Source organism: Natrix helvetica, assembly GCF_964273705.1.
Source record: "Natrix helvetica genome assembly, chromosome: 1".
In the NCBI taxonomy this organism is placed as follows: Eukaryota; Metazoa; Chordata; class Lepidosauria; order Squamata; family Natricidae; genus Natrix; species Natrix helvetica.
The window spans coordinates 268,610,203-268,635,733 of NC_138548.1; the positions used below are offsets into that span (position 1 = coordinate 268,610,203).

General features: G+C 40.6%; 1 protein-coding gene across 4 annotated transcripts in view; it reads right to left on the reverse strand.

Annotated features, from left to right (window-relative positions):
* HTR4 (5-hydroxytryptamine receptor 4) overlaps positions 1-23,291 on the reverse strand; it is a 249,538-nt gene extending 226,247 nt beyond the window's left edge. For 3 of the 4 annotated variants that reach the window (XM_081935524.1, XM_081935520.1, XM_081935523.1), the window contains exons 1-2: positions 23,040-23,291; positions 20,946-21,076 (exon numbers count right to left, since the gene is read on the reverse strand). The gene's annotated coding sequence lies outside the window, so the exon portion shown is untranslated. Of the gene's footprint in view, positions 1-20,945; positions 21,077-21,231; positions 21,308-23,039 lie in introns of those variants that run through there. The other variant, XM_081935521.1, reaches the window with a different exon arrangement.
* Between the last annotated feature and the right edge of the window lie 2,240 nt (positions 23,292-25,531).

The following is a 25,531-nucleotide window of genomic DNA, read 5'->3' on the forward strand; positions in this document are numbered from 1 at the left end:
ATCAAAATTCAGACACTTGGCAACATTTATACTTATGATGGTCACAGTGTCCTGAGATCATGCGATTATGCTGTCTTTTGCGACGTTCTGACAAGCAAAGTCAATGGGGAAGCCAGCTTCACTTAACAACTATGTTATTAACATAACAGTTGCAGTGATTCACTTAACAACTGTGGCAAGCAAGGTCATGAAATTCACTTAACAACTGTCTCACTTACCAACAGAAATTTAGGGCTCAATTGTGATTATAAGTTGAGGACTACCTGTATATCTTTGCTCATCAAGCAATACAATAATCCTCTCAAGCATTAGGAAATGCAAAATGGAAAATTCCAAATTTAGTAGCGCATCCGTTAAGACCAGTCAGAATATTCTACGCAAGATGGACAATGAATTTTCCATGCTCAGGAAATAATAATTTGTTTTATTGAAGTATCTGAAAGAACTGGAATAGTACATGACTCCTAAGAATAAAATCAAGTAGATCACCATTGCTCACTCTAGCTCACCTTTGAAAAAAAAAATCACATTCTCCATCATTCTGAAGGGTACCTCAAACTTGCAGTAAATAATAGGGAGCCATGGGAATTGTAAACAAAACTATGATTCAGCACACATTATGTTTCTTTTTCTCTTCCCCAAAGAGTGCTAGCACTCTCTGTGCTAGTAGAATGCTTTTCTAGTTCACAAGTTCACTATCAAATTGCTTCAAAACCAATTCAGAAACATCTTATATGCAACAATTTGGCCAAATACTATAAGAGGGGTGAAATCAACTTACCTTCACTACTGGTTCGCAAATATGAGTGTGTGCGCCACCTCCGCACATGTGCAGGACCTTCTGCACATGTGCAGAGTGTCTAAACAGGATGTGATGACATCCAGGACGATGGGTGGAACCTCTTACCACCACCGCTACCGGTTCGCCCAAACCGGATAGAACCGGCTGAATTACACCACTGCTATTAGAGCAAGTAATTAACCCTTTCTTAGGCAAACAACACTACCTGATAATCAACTAGTTATTTAGTGTGATACCCCAAACACTTTCTGACACTGTATTTATATAAGCCTGATATTACGTTCTGCTGTTCTTAACTAAACCTTATGATTAAGATTACTCATCCAGTTTTGGAGTATTCAACAGCTGTGTCCCAGCAAAGAAAAGAAAATATTTTTTTAACTACACAATTTGGATGATTGCACAATTGTCTCACTCCCATTTCATTATGATTCCTTAAGTGCCAAGGACCAGATTCCTGTGATCTAGGCTCAAATACATCATTAAAAATTGATCTTCTGAGTATTTTTCAAACAATGCTATCCATATAATATAAAGGATTCAGACCGATGAAACTCTAAGCATAAACATACAGCGAATCAGTCATGAATATTTATTTAGCAGTTGACTTATTAAAAAAAAACTTTTTGCCTAACCGGCATAATACCTAGAAAACTTTGAGTCTATTTCCCATTCAGCAGAATTAAAATAAAGAGAATTGTTTATTATTTCCCAGAGGAAAGCAGTATGGACTGGAATTTCCTAATCTTGTGTGGAAAAAAAATGTTAATTACTTAGAACTATCTTCCAGAAAGTGCTGCTTACGCATGAACTCCAGGAAGAGGATATAAACTATTTCATTTATTATTGTCACCGCAAGCTGATTAAAGAAACACTAGTCTGTTCAGCTACCGGCTGCATAGGATTCCAGGTCCCTTTTTATTATAGCACATAAGTAGTTAAATCCTGGCACCGAGTTGAAAGGAGTCGTTGTTCTTCCAAAATGTTCCTTTTGCCTGTTACAATGTGGAGAGCATAGCCAGAGGGGAGATCACAGTATCAAGCAGCTGCAAGTGCAAAGCCATTCTTTCCTAGGGTTGAACTGGTGATATGCTGCCAATCAACAGCAAATCTTGCACACTTGGGGATAGGGATCAGGCCATTAGGAGACCAAGCTTTTGAGCATCAAAGAATTTGAGGAGAGTGTTATGGGGCATGGAAGGTTCTGATATTCTTGCACAATCTGGTTCAAATTCAGTTGAGGGGGATGTAGATGTTTCGTGCCACAACAGCAACTAGGCAAAATTGTTATTCAACTTTCAAGTCAGTCTAACATATCTTCACTTCAACTATCGGATTCCTGAAGCTTTTTTATAAAGTGATCTGTCAAACAATGGTCTTTGGCTTACTTTAAAAAAAAAAACAGACAAAACCTCATTTCTTACTTTCTTCTTATTTCTAAGCCAATTTATTGAATGTAAATAACTCACTTGGGCACAAGATTTTATGTCTTTTGTGATTTGTTCAGAGATAACATTTACTTTCTCTCCCATCATCAGTTTGCCTTCAGAGTACAAGAAAATTATAGAAAACAAAAAGAAGCATGGAATAAAGGAGAAATAACTACCGTATTTTTCGCCCTATAAGACGCTCCGGAATATAAGACGCACCCAATTTTAAAGGAGGAAAATCTAGAAAAAAAAGATTTTTGGGCTCAATTGCCACTCAATTTTGGGCTCAATTGTGGTCATAAGTTTTCTTTCTTTGTTTGTTTCTTTCATCTCTCTCTCCCACTTTCTTTTTTTTTCTTTTCTTTTTTCATTCTTTCTACCTTTCTTTCTCTTTCTCTCTCTTTCTGTTTCTCTGTGTGTCTGTCTGTCTGTCTCTCTCTGTGTGTGTAGCTCTTTGTCTCTCTCTCCCTCCCCCCTCTCTGTCTCTCTGTCATTCTTTCTGTGTGTCTGTCTGTCTGTCTCTGTATCTCTGTCTCTCTCTCTCCTCCCTCCTCCATCTGTCACTCTGTATGTGTGTGTCTGTCTGTCTCTCACTCTCCCTCCCTCCCTCTCTCTCTCTCTCTGTGTTTCTCTCTCCTCCCTTCCTCTCTGTCTGTCACTCTGTGTGTACGTGTGTGTGTGTGTGTGTGTGTGTGTCTGTCTGTCACTCACTCAATCACTCACTCTCTGTGTGTGTGTGTGTGTGTGTCTCTCTCTCTGTGTGTCTCTGTCTGTCTGTCCCTCTCTCCCTCCCAACTGGAGAACAACCTTTTCTGTCCCCTTACCAGCCCATCCGGGAAGATGAGGAACGTGAGGGGGATCCCTCCCCCCCCCCCCGCAGATGGGCTCCGAGCCAGAGTGGGGTGGGGAATCCTCCCTTTCCCCCTCTCAGAGATCTTTTGGGAAGTGAAAGAGCTGAGAGAGGGGAAAGCCTCCCATTGAAAACAGCACTGAGTGGGGTGGGGAATCCTTGCTTTCCTCCTCTCAGGGATCTTTTGGGAAGGAAAAAGTGGGGTGGGGAATCCTCCCTTTCCTCCTCTCAGGGATCTTTTGGGAAGGAAAAAGTGAGGTGGGGAATCCTCCCATTGAAAACAGCACTGAGTGGGGTGGGGAATCCTTGCTTTCCTCCTCTCAGGGATCTTTTGGGAAGGAAAAAGTGGGGTGGGGAATCCTCCCATTGAAAACAGCACTGAGTGGGGTGGGGAATCCTTGCTTTCCTCCTCTCAGGGATCTTTTGGGAAGGAAAAAGTGAGGTGGGGAATCCTCCCATTGAAAACAGCACTGAGTGGGGTGGGGAATCCTTGCTTTCCTCCTCTCAGGAATCTTTTGGGAAGGAAAAAGTGAGGTGGGGAATCCTCCCATTGAAAACAGCACTGAGTGGGGTGGGGAATCCTCCAGTTCCTCCTCTCAGGGATCTTTTGGAAAGGAAAAAGTGAGGTGGGGAATCCTCCCATTGAAAACAGCACTGAGTGGGGTGGGGAATCCTTGCTTTCCTCCTCTCAGGGATCTTTTGGGAAGGAAAAAGTGAGGTGGGGAATCCTCCCATTGAAAACAGCGCTGAGTGAGGTGGGGAATCCTCCCTTTCCTCCTCTCAGGGATCTTTTGGGAAGTGAAAGAGCTGAGAGGGGGAAAAGCCTCCCATTGAAAACAGCACTGAGTGGGGTGGGGAATCCTTGCTTTCCTCCTCTCAGGGATCTTTTGGGAAGGAAAAAGTGGGGTGGGGAATCCTCCCTTTCCTCCTCTCAGGGATCTTTTGGGAAGGAAAAAGTGGGGTGGGGAATCCTCCCATTGAAAACAGCACTGAGTGGGGTGGGGAATCCTTGCTTTCCTCCTCTCAGGGATCTTTTGGGAAGGAAAAAGTGAGGTGGGGAATCCTCCCATTGAAAACAGCACTGAGTGGGGTGGGGAATCCTTGCTTTCCTCCTCTCAGGGATCTTTTGGGAAGGAAAAAGTGAGGTGGGGAATCCTCCCATTGAAAACAGCACTGAGTGGGGTGGGGAATCCTCCAGTTCCTCCTCTCATCGATCTTTTGCTAAGGGAGGCTTCTCAAAATGGGAGGCCCCCATCTCTTTGCACCCTTCAATCCGTCTCTCTCTCCCTCTGATGTCCCCCAATGGCTCAGCGTGAAAAACTGGGAAAGAGGAAAAGGAGGAGGAAGGAAAGGGGGGAGAGAAACGGGGGGGGGGGGGGAGGAAGAGAGAGAATCTCTCCCTTAAAGATCCCCTGCTTAAAGATCCTGCTTAAAAAGAAGCCTCGCTGCCTTTTTCTCTCTGATAGCTGCCTGCTTAAAAAGAAGGACGAGGCTTCTTTTTAAGCAGGCGATCTTTAAGCAGGGGATCTTTAAGGGAGAGATTCTCTCTGCCTGCTTAAAAAGAAGGACGAGCCCCTATGCAAAATAATGCCATGGACTTGCGAGTGAGTTACAGGGGCGGGGCTTCCAGGTTCATTGACCAACCAGCAGAAACCCACCACTGCCCAGGTGGCTACATTCGGCCTATAAGACGCAACCAGATTTTCACCCTCTTTTTTGGAGTAAAAAAGTGCGTCTTATAGGGCAAAAATACGGTAATATTTCTCAGCAGTTTCCTCTCTTTTGACAATTCTCAATCAAGGCATATTGCAAGGGTCTGGTTATTAGTGCACAATCCTTTGCGCAGATAACACAACGTAAAATAAGTTGGCTAGGGTGAATAACAGCATTTAGAAACAAGACAAAGTTCATTATTACATTTAAATCCTCAAACAACTTCTTTTGGGAACAATACATTATTTGCTGTCCATTTTCAATTCTCTAGAGATAACCAAATGTCAAAGAACTGAAAAGCTGCCTGACAATTTTTTCCCAGTGGAAGTACAAAGTAAAATGAGGAAATTCATATGGCTTGGATGAAGTCAATGCCAAATTGTATTTAATATCATCTCTCAGAAAATATAGCTGCTTAGGCACAGGCTGTAACTGCACATTTAGTGCTACATTGCTGGAAAGTATCAAAACAGTATAAACTCAATACCAATTATTTGGAACTTCTTATACAAAATAAGAAGTTTAGCTACTTAATGCTTTCTACTTAGATTGTTCACTCTACAGGTGTCAAACCTGTGGTGTCATGTTGCCTTCACAACTTTTTCCCTTTGCGGAGCAGGGGAGGGCTTGCCCGCATGTGATGTATCCGGGCTGCCAGTTTGACACCCCTGCTCTACTCCCTTAACTATTATCAGTAGTGGTTAGACTGCAATACTATAAGGTTGATTCAGCCTTCCATCTTTCCAAGGTTGTTAATATGAGGAACCAGATTGTTGGGGGCAGTATGGTGGCTGTGTAAACCGCTTAGAGAGTGCTGTAAACCCTTGTGAAGTGGTATATAAGTCTAAGTGCTATTGCTATTACATCAGACATATCTCTTCCCTTTTGGTATTTTCACCTTCTTGTGCATGCCTTTATCTTCTTTGGATTACACACCTATATCCAGGGCCTTTAAAGATTCTGAGGAATTGAGGGGCAAAATATTTAATGGGACACTCCTTGCTAATACACTGTTCTTCTTCCATTCGATGTAATTTTATATGATTGTGTGCACTGAAGTCAATGCAATCAGGATGTGGGGAATCCTATATAACTCTTTTTATATTTTTAAGAGATAGGTTTTGTTGCTTGGTAAGGATATTGATTAAGAACTGTTGTGTTGCAAAGAAGTATCGCAGGCTAATTCTGCCAACTGCCAGCAGCTAGATTCTTACTAGTTCATGATTGACTTAGCCTTCCATTCTTCTGAGGTTGGTAAAATGAAGAGCCAGATTGTTGGGGGCAATATGCAGATTCTGTAAACAGATTAGACAGGGCTGTAAAGCACTGTGAAGCAGTGTATAACTTTAAGCCCTAGTGCTAGATGTAATCCATGGCATCTAACCTTATCTTAAAAGATTCTGGATATACACTAATTACATCAGGAAAGGCATAACATGAATTTATATTGCATTCATTCAATTTAAAAAGAATTGAGTTTGTGACATATAATTCCACAGAAAAGCTTGTTTAAATAAGAGATGAAGAAGCTACAGCTTTTAGTCAATACAAAAAAATGTTAACATTGCACCTTGTGAAATTTATGTATGTTGACCTTCATAGATATACCAGGGTTTAGTCAAGATGTCCATAATGGAGGCATATATTAGAATGTGAACATTAGTTACTCTGTCTTTTATTTATGGCAACAATGTGAGAAATATAATTATTGATACCAAAACATTACTGAGCTTTCCTGTTTTCTAAGCTCACCAATTATTTCCTCCCATCCCCATGCAAGGATTTTGGTTTCCCTACTCCAGTTCCTACACCATCACCTAAACGAGAACTAGCCAAAAGGGAGAGAAATGGTGTGACAATGGTAATTTACAGGAAACTAGAGAAGGGTTAAATTTTCCTGCTACTCATCTATGAGAATGTTTATCTTTCAAAAAGAAATTTGTCATTGGTTTACTTGGAAAAGGTCAAAGCAACTAAAGTATCAAGACAATAATCAGAGATTAGCATTTGGACAAAGTTGGAAAAACAAGGAACCTGCAATAAAAATAAAGCCAATATTTATTTTTAAAAAACTATAAGAAAAAATACTGTGAACTCATGATATTAAATGCATGAGAAGCCACCCACATGATTATTAATAGTAGAAAAGGCACTGACTTATATTATTGCAACATACTCAAATCTACTGGCTGGCATTGAATGCTTATAGGATCCATCTAAGAGGACTCCAAAAAAATAACACTATTTGTGCAAATATTTACAGGAATAGACTACTTGCAATTTTATCCTAATTTCTGTGCAATAATTAAGGTTATATTTAGTTAGAGATACAATGACAATCTTATAGCTTCCTTTCAGAATATTACAGTAGTTGAAACTGTATCTAAAACAACATGAAAATCATTAACTTCTAACTACAGATTAACAGTTTAGCATGATATAATACATAGAATACAATTTAAGACAATGATGTTTACCATTTTCAAAATTACAGAATTCAAAAAATCCATCTCTATCCTGCATTACGTTTACTCTACTATTTAGAGAATGGAAACAACTTCTTACAAAAGGATAAATGTTGGATGAAAAAACCTGTTATTTTCCAGTAAAAGCTAACAGGTTGTAAGCTTATAAAACTACAAATAAGAACATAAGATAACCAAACTGGAAGCTTATGAATTCATCAAATTAAACTCTGTAAACTATTTCCATGAAAACAGCTATCCCTAAAGAGATAGAAATGTAAATTGCAAGAGTTGAATGTTGCAATGGAATGAATGAAGTCCAGTTTAACCACTAGGATAAGGAAATATACTTTTATTTTTCTTGCTTAATCTGAATTTACGTGAAATATTTACCTTACTAAAACAAAGCATCAGTTCTTGCTCTGTAGAAAATGCTGCTACTCCAGCATGAATACAAATATCTTTGTTCTCACTAGCTATAACATTAACTTTATGCTGCTTGTGTGGGGCATATCTTCAGTCTAATCAAGTGTAGAATAAGCTGGATAAGTGCAGGTAGGAGTAGCATAGGATTTACTCCATTAAACATGGAGTCACAACAAAAAGAAACAAAAATGCATCTGTTAAGAAGCCGTAGGAAATATAGAACTGGATGCAAGACACTAAAATAAGATTTCAACTGTCATCTCCCATCTATGAGTGGACCATTATCAGAAAAAGAGTTCTCTTCTGTTAGCCCCCTTGAAAACGCTAGCTTAATAACATGGACTGCAATCATACTGTAAAACCAAAATATCAGGACTCCTTGCTACAATCATCTGGCTGGGAATTCTGGAAAATGTGGTCCCTTGCACATCCCTCAGGCCATCACTGGCGGATACCAACTTCAAAAAATGAGAATTAAGACACAGCAAACAGAAACAAGGCTGAGCTTTCACTCAGTACTAAGCTATAACTTGTTTAACCATGGTTTGTCAAATTAGCCACAATTAATTAAGCCATGTGTATCATGCTAAGTTATCAACCATGGGTTACAAATCATGTCTCAACTCACACAATATATTAACCCAAAATAAACCACAGTCCATTACAGCAATACAGTTTGAACTAATGCTATACCAAATCCTCCTTACAGCTTCCTTCTGTTTTTCTAACTCGTGGTCTTTCAGACTTCTTTGGGAGATAGTTTTGTGCTTCTTTTACTGTTATGAGGCAGCGAAAAATCCTGTAATACTATTGATTACTAGTACACTTTTATCCATCTTCAACCTCCATGGATGTTCTCATTTGATTTTAAAAAGACCCCTACAATGTCTTCCTTTCAAAGTTTACCAAAGTGTTGAAAACATTTTTCAGAAAGTGTAGACTCCTAGACAAAGGAGCTGTTTGATAAAAGACAGAGCACTGACTTTTTCTTCCTCATTAAAAAAGAATAACGATAAACTCTGCCACCAGTTGAGAGAAATTTGCAAAAATTTTAGAGATTTTTTGTCCCTAAAGAGTCTCTTCATTGGTGATGGATATACACGAGGGATATATCTGAATTTAAAGGGAAGAAAGTGCTACATTTGGAAGCAGTGCACCAGTTGGCAATTCCTTCAAACATCTGCTTTCCTCCTACTTCAGGGAAAAGTGTGAGAGAAAAAATTAAAGATGAGAGAACAACATGGAAAGTGATAAGGTGTAAACTTAATATTATAATGAAGAAAGAATGGAGGCTGGTATGTTAATAGATCTCTGGTGTTTCCTACATACTTAATCCCAAATATAGAAAGTTGTAAACTTTAGAAAAATGTAGGATGATGATATATTAAAAGATTTCTGGTCCTTTCCTACAAATGCACACCTTCCCAAAAAATTGATTCTCCACTGTAAAATCTGAAATATATGCCTGTTCAGAACTAACATCTTTTCGTTACTAAAATAGTAACACCTTGAATCTGGTATCTGTAAATCAGACTTGGCCTCCAGTTCTAAAACTCTATTTCTCATGCCATTTCTGAGATCTTAGTTCCACAATAGGACTTACCTCTGAATAAACATGCATAGAAATCACAGATCAGTTGAGGTATGGCCAGAAGCAAAAGACCACACTGAAATTCTGCACTGCTGAACTGTTTAATAAGAATAGTTTTGCTACTGTAACACCTAATCATAATGCAAGCTGGGTAGTAATTACATTTCCCATTATTTTCAATAATTGTTCACCTAATTACATAAACTGGCTAAGCTCAATTTGTCTTCTCTCAGATTAATTTCCTTTCCACTACTTATTACTAGATGCATCTCCCTCTGCTACTTGTGTATCTGCAGCCGCTCTTATTCATTTAGGACTATTTTCTCATTTAAATGAAATTATTTATTATAACAATAAGGGTAATGGATTATGTAATGTGAACAGATTGGAGGCAGCTGCATTGAAAGAGAGCAATCTCTTCAGTTTTGCTTTCTTTTTTCCCCTTCATTGGATTATGTTCAGGTTACAAAAGCATTTTGGGTTTTCTACTTTGAATTTTCCCCCCACAACTGCAAAGTGTTACATCCAAAGGGGATCAATAAGTATCTTCCTGAATGCAGCAACTAGGGATAATACCTGGACATCTTCCCTTCATAAAGGATTCCAGGAATGAAAACCAAAACTTACAGCTAGTGACTACCACAGCTATCACTTCAGCAATTTATTCTGAAGTTAATTTATTTCACTGGAATCGTCCTTTTTCGCTAAAAGGAAAGCATGAGAATATTCCTCCGTTTGTTAAAAAATGAATGGATTGCAAACCAGCTATTCTAAAAGGGAAAATAATCAACCCTGAAACATGCCAGAAACATTCTGCAGAATCTCTAAAGACATATTGTGCACTGAATGATTAAAAGCACAGCATCATATGATGAAAGTCTCTGGTAATAATGACAGCTTAGGTGAGCAGTTCCTTCTGGAATGAGAGGGCAATTGCAGATTTAAGTGAAATGGTGCCTAAGTGGCCACTTCTTGTTTGCTGGTCCAGCAGCTGTAGGCAGTACATGATCTCTTTCTGTACATCCACTATTTTGAGAGCCACACTGGTAACCAGTTTGCTTGAGCTCAAGATGAAGGCTATCGTCCTTAAAGCCCTTCATGGCTCAGCATCTGTATCTCTTTCTTCCATCATTGCCTTCCTAATATAATCTTTTGTGTCCCCTACATTCAGGGACTGCCATTAAGAGAAGTCTCAAAAGTGAGCTTTCCAAAATTAAATCTTTTGAAAATTAAAATCTGCCTTTTTTTTAAACTTTAAAGATCCATATGTTATGGTTTGTTTCCTCTTGTGATGTGCAAGAACTCACATTGTCTTAGATAATTCGCGCAAAATCACTTGTACTTTAAATAGCACACAGACCTTGAAAGCGTAGGTAAACAAAGAACAAGGTGAGGAAGGATTTATATAAAACACAGAAGGAAAAACATTCCCAAATCTCTTCAGACATTTATCTACCCAACAACATCACAACACTCGCTATAAAGTCCAAACCCAGAGAGAGAGAAACAATTCGAGTAGTTGAAAAAATCAGGGGGGCGGGGGGGGGGACGGACATATCTAAGTGTTTTCCTTTTGAGAGATGGTGCAAGGAATATTAGCTGAAAAAGGCTAAATCTAACATTGTGGCATGGCACAAAATAAGGGAGATATCCTTGGTGCTCTCTGAGCTTGGTTATTTCTTGCAGAGATTTCATTGCCCAAACTAGCATCATCAATTTCAACCCCTCATTTCAACCCAGAGCTGCAAATATTGTCCTTTATAGGTAGTGCACAAATTGAAATTTATTCTGGATTTCTTGGCATTTTTGCAGCCTGCAGCAAACTGCAGGGATTTTTTTAAAAAAAATTAAAGACGAGTGCTCAGACAAAACTGCAGTCAATTTTATGAAGTTATTCGGGAGACTTGCCATCAGCTTCATAATACCTTCACCAGCTCCAAAAGCTTTAGCCAAGAACTTCTATATTTCCAAGTGATCACTGTAACTAACCATATCAGGGATTTCCAAACAATGGGCTGTAACACTTTGAATTGTTAGAAATAGTTGATAGTGAATATTAGGGATAATATAATGAACTTTTTTTAGCTACACGTCTAAAGAAAAATGACTTACATGATCCAAGAAATGTACTATGAATAACTACTGGAATTTTTTGAGATATCAGTAGTTAACAGATCAAGATTCCTTTAATATTAGCTACAGTATCAAAAAATACAACTCCTAAATTTCAGTGGCTCAGATTTTCATGGAGCTTCATTGTACAATGTTTACTTTGGAGTCATTTTTAAATGAACTTAAGGTGGAATGAAATCAAGATGCCACTCAAGATACTTCGAAGTACAACAACACACCAAGATAGAGGAAATAGTTGGAAATAAATAACACTTTTAATTCAACACATCTGGAAGCCACAGAGGTGAGAGAAGCTAGTTGGTCTGATTGTTCTTTGTTAATTATTAATGTAAATGAAAAATTCATGTTTAAAATTGAATGCTAGCAATAAATGTGGCAGTATTGTATTTTACATATGGTAGTCCTCCCATTAAGCTTACTTGCCCCAAAACTGGTTATTATAAATTGGCATGAATTGATTTATAGCATATTACCATGAATTATAGACAACTACAGTACAATTGATTGGATTGTTAACTCTGCATGCATGTGCACTCTATTGCTGCACTTTTGTTCTGTGGACAAGCCTGCCTTTGAACATACTCATTGCATAGATTTGTTGGAGCCTAACCATCCAACAAGCCATCACTGGTTTTTCTTTCAAAGATATATTAAATACATATTAAACTCCTGTTTACAAAAGTACAATGGCTTACTCTCCAGGCTATCAAGAATAGTATTTTTTTTCTCTTTCTGGTCTGTGTTCACTGCTGGTCACTTCCATGTTATGTGTGCTCTCAATATATGTGGCCTAAGATCCAATACCCTCTGTATCACTCAGCTGGGTCATCCCTGTCCTTAAGTGAAGGATCATAGACAATGGCAAGGCAATGGGCCTCAGCAAGAGTCAGGACCTATGGGAGGAGGGATAGTGAATGCAATGTTGCAACACAGATGATGCAGGGACTAAATAAATCCACCTGGACTCTCTTCCAAAGTGTGCCAAACTCAGAAGTTTGCTCCTAATTGAAAGAAATGGCCAGTATGCATTCCTTAGGTGGTGTGAGCCTCTCATCCTAGTATGAGGTTTCCATTAAGGAAAAGTCTAGCTCAGAATGTCACTTCAGTATGCTTAAGGATATCAGTCACCATATCTAGGTAGTGGACAGGCTGCTGCCATCAATTTGAAGAGTATGGTAAGGATCTAGTCCTCAATTTCCCCTCCAATAGAAGTTCAGCAAGAGGAGCTTCGTCTTGCAGAAGATGAGTTAATGCAAGCCAGCATTAAAAGATAAGCGGTCACCTGCCTTAGAGCACACTTTCTTGCTCAGGATGTTAGGATGATGAGCAAGAAAAGTACCGCCAGACAATAAAGCACCAAATCAGGCCAAACTTTGTCATAAGTTGCCAAAAACTGAGGCATGTATATCGTTCATCTTCCTCTGATTTACTCAAATATCAGAGGCTAGAACATTCTGCATTATTGGCCGTGCCTAAAAACAATACTTCTTTTCCTTCTGAAAGAATCAGAGCCAGGATTCTGGCTTCTGTGGCTGATAGAAAAGGATGGCCTGGGTTTCCTCCAAGATGCAGTCTAATTTTCTCTCCTCCATTTTGGCCACTTACAATACAATACAATACAATAGCAGAGTTGGAAGGTACCTTGAAGGTCTTCTAGTCCAACCCCCTGCCTAGGCAGGAAACCCCATACCGTTTCAGACAGATGGCTATCCAACATCTTCTTAAAGACTTCCAGTGTTGGGGCATTCACAACTTAGTGCTTCCTACCATGTGAGATTGTCAGGATGGATCTCTAGGAACAAGCTGGAAGGCAGCAATGCTAGGCTGGAAAGGGTGAAATTAATTGTTTAATCTTTGCTGTCCTTGGGTTCACATCAGACTTTTATCTTCTAAGAAAAGAACATGTCCAAGCATAACTATACTTAAGATGCCTCAACCATCAGTCTCCATGCCTTCTCTGTGGTGGAGGAGACAGCCACTCAAGTAGCTTCACATGTTTTGTACAACCACTTGCTCTTAGGCAGCCAGTTGAACATTAGGTTGGTGAAGTTCCTTCAGATGGGGACATCATAAGTAATAAGATGTTTAGGTAGGGATTCAATCGAGGCACTAGTCTACTATCCCCCTTCCCTTACCAATCATGGTAAAAAGTAACAGAAATTTTATAGCATTTGTTCATGACAGTCTTTGTGGCAAAGACTTTGATGTCAGCTAGGATAATTATGATGTTGGCCCATCCTGCACAAACAGATGTAGTTTGCAAGCAATGCAGCAAATGTCAACAAGCTGTGCTTCACGGGCTTCCCTTCTAATGCTGGTTTCATTGTCCATAACCCTTAAGCTATGGTTGAAACTTTGCTGTCCAGAAAGCTGACTGTCAGCCATGCAGTTCATGGCTACATTCATCTCGTTCCATGTGAATCCTGACCAGTACATTGTATGAAATAATACCCAACTGTCGTTCTATAACATGAGTAGTGCTGCAATTTACGATAGCGGACATCCCCATCATTCACCTCAACTAGTCTACCATGAGATGATGGCAATAAAATATATTCCAAATGCCAAGATGAAGAAGCTGTACAGTAAGCATGACAGCTTTCTATTCACAGCATAGCCAACATTTCTTCTCCCCATTGCTAATACAGGAAGAATATCAACACCTTTTCTGTTGAGAGGATAGTCAGAAACCATCAGATGAAACTCTTGGAATCCCATCTCCTTCATCATGCCAAATGCCTGATCATTCCAAGCATTTATCAGCATAATATCACATGTTATGTCTAATGCCTCTGGATAACCATCCTGCAGGCAGCTTGCTTTGCTTGAAAATGCCTTACTAGCAATCTATTTTTACCTGAAAGTGACTTACTGTTAATCAGTAACCTAGACTACCTAACAAGCATTATCAGTGATGATAAAAGCATTTGGATGATGTCTATAAAGGATAGCCAAGATAAAAAGATGCAGGTTGCCCTTCTTCCTGATGGCATGTGCTTTGCATAGAACATGGATGGGTCCTCAAGTAAAAACTTAAAATAATCCCATAATATGAGGTCCCTTGGGCCTACTTCTTGCCTTGGTGATTCTGGGATGCCACTAAGTGCCATGAACTCTGATTTATTGGAAACGGATGATATTCCCCTTCTCTTAAATCTGTGTCCTTAGCCCTGTGATGGCGAACCTATGGCATGCGTGCCAGAGGTGGTATGGAGAGCCCTCTCTGTGGGTGCATGTGCCATCACCACAGGCACCAGAGCACCGGAAAACAGCCCAGAAAATGGCCACAAATGGCCAAAAACCAGACCGTTTTCAGACTGTTTTCAGGCTGGTTCAGGGGCATTTTCAGGTTGTTTTTGGGCCGAAAAATGGTCTGAAAATGTCCCCACAAATGCCCCCAAAACAGCATGCATGTGCTAGCTAGCTGGTCTTTGTGTTTTCAGCACTTCAGTGCGCACAAATGTATGTGCATGCACACGCCTTCCGGTTTGGGCACTTGGTGTCAAACAGGTTTGCCATCACTGCCTTAGCCTCTTAGTTGTAAGAGGTGAAAGGGCTGACTCCCAGAATCATCACTACCTCTTCTAGTTCTTCCAGTTCTGTGCTCTTTCCTAACCTTGTCTAGGATGATGCTAGCTGGAGCCACTGCTGCCTCAGAGGATGTGATGTAGCCTCCTTAAAATCCAGCCTCCTTTCAATTGTTGTCTTCCTGTCTTTCCCCCAAATCAGCAAATGTTATAAGATTGTGTCTCCCTAATGAGATTTACCTGACCCATTAGTCTGACAGGAGAGGCAGGACTTCAAGGGAATGCCACCTGGCAAGATCACAGAATCTTTTCCGTGAAGGTGCCTGCCCTCTGAAACATCATCCCCTGAATATCGGTGTTGGATATTGGTTTTTCATGAGGTTTTAAAGAACTGGTTTTTGCAATCAAGCCTGAAGCCTTGTTATTGGGAGGGGAGAACCCATTTCATGGCTGTATTTATTGCAAAGGTATGCTTTGTGCCATTGCAGTGTCAGCTGCTATTTTATATTATATGTGACTTTTATTATTTTGCTGTTTTGATAGCTGCCCAGAGCCATGTAATTGAGATGGGTGCCCATATCAATTTAATAAACAAACAAACATTCTTGCTCTCACCTGCCTCTGACTAGCCCTCTAACTGGCCTAGTTCTCCCAAGCAAGAGGTGTTTAGTGGGGAATTTTTGGGGGAGGGGTGTAAAGTTGTGGGAGTGTACCTGGCTAGCTCTAAACTGGAGATTAAAACTGGAGAAAAAGTTTTCAAGCTTTTTTTAATAACAAAGGAGGGGATTATTAGCAGCCTTTAGTTTTCAAGACAGATGTACAGCCTTCTCCAAGTATTTTCCCTCAATAATATGCCCTGTGACAGAGGATGTCTGTTCCAAAATCACCCAGTAAGCTTCCATAATTCAAAGTGGACTTGACCATAAGTACTGGAAGTCCTTGCCTTTCAACAGTACAAAGTTACAACATCCCTGAAAAATGTGACTTATGACCTTTGCAATATCCCCATGATCATGTGATCAAAATTCAGACATTTGGCAACTGACTCATATTTATGACGGTTGCAGCATTCTGGGGTCATGTGATAACCTTTTGTGACCTTCTGACAAGCAAAGTCAATGGGGAAGTCAAATTCACTTAACAACCGGGCTACTAACTTATCAATTGCAGTGATTCACTTAACAACTATGGTAAGAAAGGTCATAAAATGTGCAAAACTCTTTTAACAAATGTCTCACTTAACAACATAAATTTTGGGCTCAATTGTGGTCATAAACAGAGGACTACCTGTATCTCTTGGGCCAGTCCACACCTTAACTACTGCACTCAATTTAATGCATACATGTATATCTAGCAAGCAGCAAAGTTAACAATATCAATTTTGGCCAAAGAAGGAAGCAGACCTAATTCGAGAGAAAAGAGGATTCTACAGAGGAAATCTTATTTAAACTCAAAAGGGAGCTGATTGCAAATCAAGAAATTGGGAAGGGGGATTTTCTCCTTCCTTATTTCTGTCTGAGTAAAATCACTAGCCATCCTGTTGAATCAAAGTTGAAACTAAAAGAAATATATGCTGGCATTCAGGCTGTGGAAACTATTTCAGAAACAGGCAGGCACCAGAGACTATGCACAAAAGAGCACCACACCAGCAGAAGCAAAAATCGACCCTTGAGTCTTCCACAGCAATTTCTTCCTCCAACTTTTCTACAGCCATTCTTCAATGGCCCTTAGATTCAGAATACCTCTCTCACTATGCCAACCGACTGTGTGCTCCTGAATTGCCTGTTGCTTTGCTCTAAGACTTCATGCAGCTCCACCAAACCTAAGCCAAGGCCAGGAATATGACCCAACGTTTCTGCTGTCCTGAGGAGAACTCAAAAGCTAACACTCCAATTGCAAGAGACAAGACAACTTCCAGTCACATCACTTAAAAAAAAACCACTCAAAATGCTTTCTACCTGAAACAATTGTTCTGTGTTTTACCTAAAATATGTGATTTTTTCCAATGCACAAATTACACAAAACAGCTGTTTCATGCTCAAAGTAGCTCAGGCTTGAAATGTCTTGCACGCAACTTTAATCAAAGCCAAACAAACCCCGTTATAGCTTAGTGTGATCTGTAATTTCGGTGTTTGCTTTCCTCCTTCTAACTGACCTTTCCATATATTATAAAAAGTGGTAATTCATTCAAATGAGTTTGTTCTTCTGTTCTTTATTATTGAGTATCTATAAATCACTCGATGGTCCACTGAGATTTTCTCCTGCAATAAATTACATAAAATGAAAGGCAATGGCTTTAAAACAAAAATAAAAAGCGGAACAAAACAATATTAACATTAATCATTGTTCATCAAAGTGAAACAATATGATTTTCTGCACTTCTACATTGCAGCAACAGTCAAGAGCCCACAGTTTCCACAGCAAAGTTTCTTTATACTCATTGACCTAATCTTGTGATAAGTTGTAGCACAGCATTTATGATAAAAAAAGGTATATAGATGTATATTTATAGATGAGATAACATATTTGTTGATATTACTATCACTAACCTGGTTAGGATTTCCAAAACAAGAATAGAGACCTAAGTTCAGAAACTAAAGGGAAGCAAGTATAGTTGGTTCCAGAGTGTCCCAAAGGTTCTTTTTCAAGAGGCAACTGGACTTTCTTGTTTTTTCTTTGAAGATGTTTCACTTCTCATCCAAGCAGCTTCTTCAGCTCTGATAGGACAGTGGGGAATGGAGGGATTTATATTCCTTGCAGACAGTTGGTCATTTGCATCCTTTTAGAGGATGAAGCACTTGGACATTTATCTGTGTCCTTGGGGTCACCTGAGTAGTGCTCCTGGTTCCTGTAGTCTGAAATATTTTCTCTGGAAATCCACTCCCTCTCCCACATTTTTCCAAGGGTTCATCGCAAATTGTATAGCTAAAAGAGAAGAAGCTTCTTGGATGATAAGCGAAATGTCTTCAAAGAAAAAAAAAAACAAGAATGCCCAGTTGCCTTCTGGAAAAGCATTTTTGGGATAACCATGACCTGGATGACTGAGAATCTCTACAGACTTTTGGTTCCAGACTGGTGATACTTTTTCTCTAAACCTTATACCAATAGGATTTGTTATCCTACATGTATTATACTTTCTCAGAGCAGCATGTTACAATGATCTAAATGAGAGACATTGAAGACATCAGTCACTATGGCTACCTTCTCTTTTCCAGAGGGTACTGCTGCCTAGTTAGCCAAAACTATTCACAACGCTCCTGGCTGCAGCAATTGCTTGGTGTCTGCCAAAAAGTTTGATTGGCTCAAGAGATCTTTGAAGTAACGCCTGATCTTGCAACTTCATACCAGTGCCAGCTCCATCTACAAACTTCAGCTGTGATCTGAACTGAAACTCTGTTTCTCCCTAATCCTTCACTGTGGCCAGAATCAGGCTTTCTATAAATTCCAAATCACCAATAAAACTACTAAGTATTATTGCCATAGAAACAAGATGCCAGAGCAGAGTTCTGGATCTCCTCTCCTTCTTTCCCCCCCCCCCCCCCCCAAGAGAAAAGACAACACTTTGATCCAGGAACAGCTCCATGAACCAAGGACCTGAGGCTAAGCAATAATCTCATAAAATTATCTTCTGGGATAATTTTAGGTCAGAGGCACTACAATTGGTATCAAATGACCCATCCCAGAAATGTACTATGATCTAGAACAGTGGTTCCCAATGTGGGGCCCAGGCCCCTCAGGGGGGGGCAATTTGATTTTTAATGGGGGCAATTTGAACCTTGGTTTAAACCAAGTTAATGGCCTTTTAGGCTTCTTCTGCATGAGTAGAGTTCACTTTTTGAGTAAAGTAAGAATTATATATCACGGAGGAGGAGGGGCATCAGGATTTTAAAGATGTTTAGGTGGGGCATGGCCAAAAAAAGGTTGGGAACCACTGATTTAGAACAATGTCTTTTTTTAAAAAAAAAAGCAAAGTGGTCAGATGTAAAGTCAAATAATGAATGAGGGTCATAAGCATATATATCTCTTTGCGCAGAGAAAGATCTGAGGAGCCCTTGGTGCTCTCTGAACGTGGTTGCTTTCCTACATATATTTCATTACTAGGTAACATCATTGGTGCAAGATCCCTTAATTCCATAAAGGAAAGACTAGGTTTCAGCTCTACCAAATCACTGTTTAGCCAACTAGGAGTATGATAATGCTGCGTATGTGACAGTAGGAAAGGAGCTTCCTCCCCCAGCAGATTATAACAGCAAGAGCAACAGCTTATTTGAGGCACATTTCAAGCAATATCTTCTCCTTCCTCTACTCGGTTATACGCTCCTCACTAAGGACACATCCACCCAGGGACTCTGCCAGCCTTAAAGCAGCTCCAGAGCTCTGCGTTCCAACAGGGCGAGCAGTGCTGTGGGAGAGGTGAGCCCATTGATTTCTAGCTGGCTTTAACGATGCTGTAGCTGGTTTTAATGATACTGCAGCTCTACTTCCCCTGAAAGAAAAATCTCACCCACGCCTTCTATGGGTCATTTGCATTAGGATCTGAAAAGATATTGCTAGTTTGACAGCTGTGCATCTCCCTTTCAGTAACCCAAACGAAACAAGCAAAGCTAAACAGGGATTTGTCAGTTCTACCTGGTTCATCAGCACATCTTTTTCTTTTTTATTTCCTCTCTTTCCTTTGGATTTTGGCAATGAGTTTTTGTATCTGCTGCATCTGCAGAAGCTCAAAGCAAGACAGTGATCTTTTTGATTGGTTCTCAGTATTACAAGCAGATGTTGCTTCAGGTTGTGGCTGAGGGAAGGATGGAAGTTCATCATGAGTTCCTAGAGCTTAGCTCAATGGCTCATCCCCTGACTCCCCTCTTTCAGACAAATTCCAGTTATCATTCAAAGAGGAAAATCTAAGCCTCCCTTGCCTTCTCCTTCTAACAAAGCACTGCAAATGGCCTCTCCTTAAAAAAAGACCCATAAAGGCTACAGATGCCCATTCCTACAATACTTCATGCTGCTTAGCAGTCCAGGAACATAATTATCTGGTCCACCTCACACCACAGCTGACTCACAAAAGGTGGACTTTCTTCCAATCTTGTTTGACAACAAATAGGAATTCATGCAAGAAAAGCTCAGACTGGTCCTACCGCTACTACTGTTTGGCTGTTATTGCTCCAGCCTATCAGATGGGGAAAATAATGACCTCCCGTTTAAAAACAAATCACATTTGCATACTACTGTGATACAGTGAATACAAAACTGTCATTTTAGTTAATCCTTGTTTACTTTGGCCTTCATCCATGAGGTAAAAAGTCCCCCCCCCCCCGCCCCCAGATTTTGGAATCATAGAGGAGACAAATTAAAATAAGTAATCTGGAACCAACTCTTTCAATGGAGCTGCTGCTGTGAAAGAGCAATGGATGGATACTAACCAAGGAGAGAAGCAATCTAGAACTAAGAAGGAATTGTCTGACAGAACAATTAATCAGTGGGAAAACTCATCTTCAGAAGTTATGAATGCTCCAACACTGGAAGTTTTAAAGAAAAGATTGACCAACCATTTGTCTGAAATAGTATATAGGATTTTCTACCTAAGCAGGGTTTGGACTAAAAGACATTCTAGATCCCTCCCAATTCTTCTCTACCCTACTCTACTCTATTCTATTCACAGAGCTTGAGTCTAATTTAGCAGCTCTTCAAGGACCAATGAAGAACCAGTAGCCCTCTAGATAAGGCTGAACAATGGTTCCCACACTCACTCTTTCCCACACTGACTGGGTTGCCACTGAACAACTTCTGGAAGTCCATAGGATTTCCCAGTCTGGAAATATAGAGTAAAATTGTTTGACAACATTCAGTTACCTGCAGGAACTTCTTTCCATCTAACAGAGAATTTCTCCTATTAACAGCAACCGCAAAAGAAAATGAAGGGTAACAAAGAAAAAATCCATAAAACTTTCTGCAATTATCAGTCGATAGAAAGATAGAAATTCAACGTGTCTCCACTGAATATTCCTTACCAGCACATGTCCAACTTTGTTTCTTTCTGATTCCATTACCCTCTGCCAGGGACTGGCAGCTTGTTAAAGAACCGGTCCCTCTTGCTTCTCCATGGATCATCAAAATGTCACCAATATTAGCCAGTTCATTTCTACAAGAAAGCAATAGCCAAGTTAATCTTTGTGCGTTTTTACTTCAATTGTGCAATATTTATCTTTTCTTATTATGTGACCAAAACATTTTCATACATTCAAGACATGACCTTTTATTTTATTAAAGTTTTGAAATATGAAGTATGAAACTTACTGATTGGCAAACTCAGTATTCCTCAGTATTGCCAATGGAATGCCTTCACATGCTCATTATTTGGGGCATATCAAACACAAGCCACAACTGTTGATGAAACAAAGCAATGAAACAAGTATGCACAATGAATGTTCAAGTTCAATAGCTCTTTCTCGCTCTCTCTTAGACCTTGTACTGGATTCCATCCATCTATCCCACTTTAGTGCTTGATACAAGGCAGAACAACTCTGCAAAAGCAGTCTATCTTGAATAACCTATCTTACCATTATTTTTCTTTGCACTGGGAACACCAGGAGAACGAGAAGAAATACATATAGAAATACTTTCTGATGGCTGTGCTTGGCTTAAGATTGCTAAACACTGTGGGTCCTTTAATTTTATTCTGACCTTTGCATCAGTTCTTTACTTCTTAGGAATTATATTTTGCTCTCATGATCTTCAGTTCTCTTCTTTCCACTCCAGAGGTGACACAATCTTAACCTTTCCAGGACAGCCTCTAAATACCTTTTTCCGCATTTAAAATAAACTGCCACTATTTACATCTTTCGAATGTCATCTGTTTTTCTTCTGCTGCTGGTGGTGCTGCAATATGTATACAGTATATATACTGTATCTCTCTGTGAATGAACACTACTCAATGGTGCTGAAATAACTCAGGAAGACACTTAAGAGGTTCTCTAATTACGTCAGAGGGGTGATTTTTTTTTTTGGTAGCATCTAGCCATGCCTTGTCAATGCAATTATAAATGAAATTATAAAACAATCCTCTGACCTGCTAAGATACTACAGAAGGACATAGACTCTAAATGAGGCAAAGTTCCAAGTTGTTTTGTGTTCCTCTTTACAGACTTTCTGCTTACACAAAATAGAAAGATACCGCAGCAACATGTAGATAATACAAAGCTGAAGAAAATACTTATTTTCATCTCATTCAGTGCCTTCAGCATCTTATATTCAGGTTTTCATCTGGTATGAATTGTTTTCCTCAGGTAGCTCCCTTCACTGTCCTATTTTTCCAACAGGTTGATGCAGCGAGAGAAGGATGTTGGCTGTCTATTCTAATGAGCTACACTGATACTTTATTTAGAGGTCGGCTATCTGGAGGAAATTTTGGAACCTTAACCTCCTCCATATGCTATGGCCTACAACTCCCAACATCCTGTTGTCTGAAGATGATGGGACTTCAGCCTCTTCTGAATATGAAACATGTAGGTTACAAGAGAGGGCTACAAACATCTAGATACCACTCAATGTTAAAGAATGACCAAGAAAAGTCTACAGTCTTTGGTGCCGTTTGGTGCATTTTGATTTCAGCAGTCCACATCAGGTAGCCTAACAGACATGCCTTATGCGGCTTATGGGGAGGGAAATTTCTCACCTGCACACAGATGAGGGCCAAATTATCTCCGCCTAGCCTTGAGGTAGGAAATACCTTCCCCAAATGTCTAACTGTTTAAATGTCTTAGAATCCCACATTCTTAGGCTTCTCACATTCTTCAGATCTCAAACTATCTGGAAGTAGAAGACTTCATTTCAATCCTTTTTTTTTTTTTTTGTAAATTGTAGAATCGGGTACCGTTAAAGAAAAGCGTACCTCTGAAGGCATGCAGAGTATTTTCTCACCACGAGGTAAACAAAATAAATAGGCATTTCCACTGCGGTGCGAGAAATCGCTTGCTACTTTTGGGTGGAGGGGAGAGATAACGGAGGACAATGATTATTAATAAATCATCTGATTAGACGTAGCGAACCGTAGAGCAATATTCCCTTTGATCGGCCGAGAAGGCATTCCGAATCTGTTATCTTACCACTGCAGGGAGAGAAGTCCGGGCGCCCCCATTCAAAGCACGGCTGACCACTTAGCGGCGGCTGGCTGCATTTTGTCTCCGGCGCCTCATAAGTAACGGTCGCGTTAGGAAGGAGCACTCTACCTTAACCGGTTTGCTCCCGCGTCTTTCTTTTCTTTTTTTGGCGCCCCGTCCCTTGGCAAGTCTCGTGTGAGTCTTGGCGCTGCTTGGCAAAGTTACCGTCCCGAGAGGAGCGAGCGAAGAGCGAGGAGGACGGGGACACCTTCACACACACACATACAGACGATCGAGCAGCCGGCTCCCTCGGTCAGCCCAGCTTGCCGGCTTCGATCTCTCCTAGCTGCTCGGCTTCTCTCCGGGAGGAAACGCCGTGCGCTCTGCCTGCTTTTTCGCCCCGCGCGGCCAATCACTGCGCGCTCGCTTGCAGCCGGGAGCCTTCCTCCTCTCCAGAAGGAAAGAGGCGGAGGAGGAAAAAAGAAAGAAGGCGAAGAAGCAGCGGGAGGCAAAAGGGCTCTGGTCGCCCGGCTGTTCTCAGCACCTGGAGTCGAGCGCGCCGACCCTCCCGCCGTGCTTTGTGATGCCTCCGGTGTTGCTCGGTCTCTGATGACTCCTTATCCCTCTGCGGAGCGCCCTCCTCGCCCGCCAACACCTAGCCGACGGCTGGCTGGCCAGGCTGCCGCAAAAGGGCTGAGCGCTCTTCGGTTCCCTTTCCCGCCAACGCTGCTCCCAAATTAACTGGAGTTACCCGCTGTAGGCTACGGAAAGAAAGGCAACAGGTGCGGCTTCCTGGACTCGCCCTTCGCAGCTCGGGTCCCAGGCGGATTTACTCCAAAGCTTCGGTCTCTATCTGTGTGTGTGTGTGTGTGTCTGTCTGTCTGTCTGTCTCTCTCTCTGTCTGTCTCTCTCTCTGTCTCTGTCTCTGTCTCTCTCTCTCTCTCTCTCTCTCTCTCTCTCTCTCTCTCTCTCTCTCTCTCTCTCTCTCTCTCTCTCTCTCTCTCTCTCTCTCTCTCTCTCTCTCTCTCTCACCTGAGCAACAACAACAACAAGGGCACTGTGAAAGTGAAACGAGCAGCTCAAAAAAGTAACTGCCCTGAATTCATAGCCTATGAAAGGGAGGAAAGTGGGGAAAAGAAACACCTGTGTCCTTCCAGGTGTTGGGCAAGCCTAACTTGCAGCTTTCTGAGCTGACCTCACTGGGAGTTCTGGTTCAGCCACATGTAACAAGCCTGTAGTCTCACGCAAAGTGCTGGAAAAAAGCTAGTTCATAATTCAGCACAACAAGAGTTTTCATTTGGCCTGGGCCTGGGAACCTGAATCCATTCTGATACGCACAAGACCACATAATAGCAATAGCACTTAGACTTATATACACCACTTCACAGTGCTTTATAGCCCTCTCTAAGGGGGCAACTTTTACAGAGTCAGCCTATTGCCCCAACAATCTGGGTCCTCATTTTACGGACCTCAGAAGGATAGAAGGCTGAGTTAACCTTGAGCCTGGTGAGATTCGAATTGCCAAACTGCTGGCGACCAGCAGTCAGCAGAGGTAGCCTGCAGTACTGTATTCTAACCACTAGTCTACCACAGCTCTTAACACAACTTTCCTTTCTTGGCAGCCAGCTTTGTGGTATGATATTTTCTTTGGTCTACAGGTGTTCAGCCCAAGGAAAAGGAGATGGCATGGCTAACTGTTTAAAGAGCAAAAGAAGCACCTGACAAGTGTGTCACGGAGGATCAAGCACGAGAAGGTCTAATGAAACTAATTTATTGCTGATTATTCCTATGCAAAAGAGTCTTGTCAAGTAATAGTTAATACCCGCTTAGGGTTAGATGAGGGTCAGCAGACTTCAAGGGCGGTTGTTGGAAATGTTGGAATAAAGTACTGTAAATATTTATGATACACTATCTCAAAACCGAGGGAGAAGATAACTTGATAACTTGAGAGAAGCAGTCACAAAATAAAGAGTAGCATTCTATAACACATGGCAAAATTATTACATGCCAACATACAAAGCACATCGATTCCTATGCCTAATAAAATGGCATCAATCTATTTGGCTCTTAAATTTTTTTTACCTTAACCAAAGGGCTTATAATCATGCATGGAGAATGAGTGAAATCAGTAAGGAAAGAAGGATGAACTCTCTCTTAACCGAAGGGGACAGGATGAGGACTAAGCCTCATTTCTGTTGATGGCTATCAATTTAACTTGCCCTAATCTTTCTTCATTCCTTAAAACTTTTCACAGAAGGAACTCAGGTGGGGGGAAACCCCAGCTAGTGGCCATATAGGGATTCTAGACTGATCCCTCTTTTAACTCTGCCCCCAGGTCCTACCATTCCTTCTATATCATCTAGAGCAGCACAAAACCAATGGAATAGGGTTGCCTGCATTGAAGCTTGTTCCAATGAAACAGCTAACACAAGTATTAAAAGATTGCTTGTATTGTTTTAAAATGTTTTGGTGTCTTAATTGTAATATATTCTTGGAAT